Source organism: Mustela nigripes, chromosome 13, assembly GCF_022355385.1.
Source record: "Mustela nigripes isolate SB6536 chromosome 13, MUSNIG.SB6536, whole genome shotgun sequence".
NCBI classification, from domain to species: domain Eukaryota; kingdom Metazoa; phylum Chordata; class Mammalia; order Carnivora; family Mustelidae; genus Mustela; species Mustela nigripes.
In genome coordinates, this window is record NC_081569.1 from 41,399,832 (window position 1) to 41,402,952 (window position 3,121).

At 43.9% G+C, this 3,121-nt stretch overlaps 1 pseudogene; it reads left to right on the forward strand.

Annotated features, from left to right (window-relative positions):
- Window positions 1-229: 229 nt before the first annotated feature.
- Window positions 230-353, forward strand: LOC132000383 (U4 spliceosomal RNA; annotated as a pseudogene).
- Window positions 354-3,121: the final 2,768 nt, after the last annotated feature.

Here is a 3,121-nt window from a genome sequence, read left to right on the forward strand (position 1 = left end):
AGTTATAAAGGGGCACCTGGGTGGCTCAGTGAGTTAAAGCCTCTGCCTTCGGCTCGGGTCATGGTCCCAGGGTCCTGGGATCGAGTCCCACATCGGGCTCTCTGCTCCATGGAGAGCCTGCTTCCTCCTCTCTCCCCCTGCCTGCCTCTCTGCCTACTTGTGGTCTGTGTCTGTCTAATAAATACATAAAATCTTAAAAAAAAAAATAAGGTATAGAAAAGAAAATGTAAGCTATGCGCAGTGGCAGTATCGTAGCCAATGAGTTTTATCCAAGGCACGATTATTGCTAATTGATAAGAAAACGTAATTAAAATCAAAAGGAAGTAAAAATACATTTACAATACAGTACTGTATTTACAAAAGTATCTGCATATATGTAGACCTGTGTAGTTCAAACCTGTGTTGTTCAAGAATCAACTGTAGTTTAAGCAAAATTAACCCTCATAAAATAGAAAAATGACTAAAAAACTCATGCTTTACTTAAAAAGTATTAAGGCTACTGTAATAATTGTGGAGGGTCTGAGCTTTTAACCCACTTGCAAGCTAACAAGCTGGTCTGCCACATTTCATGGATGCTGTCAGAAGACACAAGGCTCCAGGGTCAGAGACAAAGAACTTTAGTACTCCTGGCACAACAGTCAGGAGGAACCCCATGTTTGTCCTGGCCTGCCCTGCCCCTGAGGCCTACTAGGCCCACAGGGACAGCATGCATGGATGCTGCATGTTCAGCGTGCTTGTACCACAGCTAAAAAATGTCTGAGTCATGGAAACCAAAATATTTTATAATGGAACTACTAGAAAAACAGACTGAACCTTGCCCCAGAGAAGAAATCATCTTTAGAATACTGGACAGAAAACAAACTTGCTCTCCACTCCAGTAGAAGCCACTATTTTTATGTTTCAAGGCTGTTTGCTATACAACCATCCCTGGAAAGATGGCCCAGAATGAAAGCTGTCAGAGCTTCTTCTCTCAAGATGTGCAAAAAAGAGAGAGGACCATAAAGAACTGTATCACACAAAGTATTATATATTAATGAAATACAAATGAAAATAAGAAAATATCTGAACTTATAATTCTAGTCAAGAAGGAACAAGGTCTTTCATAAAATATAAACAATGATGATCTAATTAGGCTAAGGTCAGCTAAAAAATAAGAAATGATAAAAGACTATCCTGAAATATAGATGGATGGAGGGAGGAGCAAGATGGCAGAGGAGTAGGAGATGTAAATATCATCAGGTCCCAGGAGTTCAGCCAGATAGTTATCAAACGATTCTGAACAGCTACAAACTCAACAGGAGATCGAAGAAAAGAATAACAGCAATTCTAGGAATAGAAAATCGACAACTTTCCGGAAGGTAGGATGTATGGAGAAGTGAATCAGAGGCAACATACGGGAAGACAGACCGCAGGGGGAGGGCTAACTCCCAGCAAGCAGTAGAGCAGTGGAGCAAAAAACTGGAACTTTTAGTAGTTTGCCCCACTGAGGGATATCGCTCCAGAGGATAAGTGGGGGGTGGAACCCTTGTGGGGACAGTGTGGTCTCAGGACCTGTGGAGTCTCAGAAAGATCAGGGGTGTCTGAGTGTGGGAGAGCTGCCAGGTATTGGAGCGGGGAAGCTGGCTGCAGAGACGGAGCCAAGGACTGAGCTCTCAGCTCAGGATTACCTTAAACCATGATCCAAGGCACAGTCAGATCCCTGCTCTGCAGGCAGGAACCCAATAAGCAGCAGATCTGGGGACACTCACCTTCCTCCTCCATGAGGAGCAGAGTGGGAGCATGTGGCAGGAATCGGCTGGGTTTGGAGACTCCAAACGGGGCCGTGCTCCAGAGACAAAAATGCTCAGTGACAGGGTGGGTGAACACAGAGTGCAGCGAAGACCAGGGAGAGAGGAGGGACTGACTGCTTTTCTCTGAGAGCACACTGAGGAATGGGGCCCTGAGCTCTCAGCTTCTCTTAGCCAGAGATTGGGAGGCCACCATTTTCATTCTCCTCCTCCAAAGCTATACAGTAAGCTTTCAGGGAACAAAAAGCTCCCTAGAGTGAACCTGAGCAGATTGCTTATCCTGGCCCCTGGCAAGGGCGGTGCAATTCCACCTCAGGCAAAGATATTTGAAAACTGCTGTGACAGGCACTCCCCAGAAGATCAGCAAGAACAGCCAGACAAGACCAAGTTCACTGATCAATGAGAACGCAGAACTGCAGAGCTAGGGGAAAACAACACATAGAATCCATGGCTTTCCCCCCATGATCCTTTAGTCTATCAAAGTTAACTTTTTTAATTTTGTTTTTTTCTTATTCTATATTTTTATGTTTTTATTATTTAATTTCTTTTCAGTGTAACAAAATTAATTGTTTATGCACCACACCCAGTGCTCCATGAAATATGTGCCCTCCGTAATACCCACCACCAGGCTCCCCCAACCTCCCACCCTCCATCCCTTCAAACCCCTCAGATTGTTTTTCAGAGTCCATAGTCTCCCATGGTTCATCTCCCCCTCCAAATTCCCTCAACTCCCTTCTCCTCTCCAACACCCCATGTCCTCCATGTTATTTGTTATGCTCCACAAATAAGTGAAACCACATGATAATTGACTCTCTGCTTGACTTATTTCACTCAGCATAATCTCTTTCAGTCCCGTCCATGTTGATACAAAAGTTGGATATTTATCCTTTCTGATGAAGGCATAATACTCCATAGTGTATATGGACCACATCTTCCTTATCCATTTGTCTGCTGAAGGGCATCTTGGGTCTTTCCACAGTTTGGCGACTGTGGCCATTGCTGCTATGAACATTGGGGTACAGATGGCCCTTCTTTTCACTCCATCTGTGTCTTTGGAGTAAATACCCAGGAGTGCAATTGCAGGGTCATAGGGAAGCTTTATTTTTAATTTCTTAAGGAATCTGCACACTGTTCTCCAAATTGGCTGCACCAACTTGTATTCCCACCAACAGTGTAAGAGGGTTCCCCTTTCTCCACATCCTCTCCAACACACATTGTTTCCTGTCTATGATTCTGATGGATTTCTGCCTCATGTTGAGGTCTTTTATCCATTTCGAATTTATGTTTGTGTAAAAGAATGGTCAAGTTTCATTCTTCTACATATAGCTGTCCAG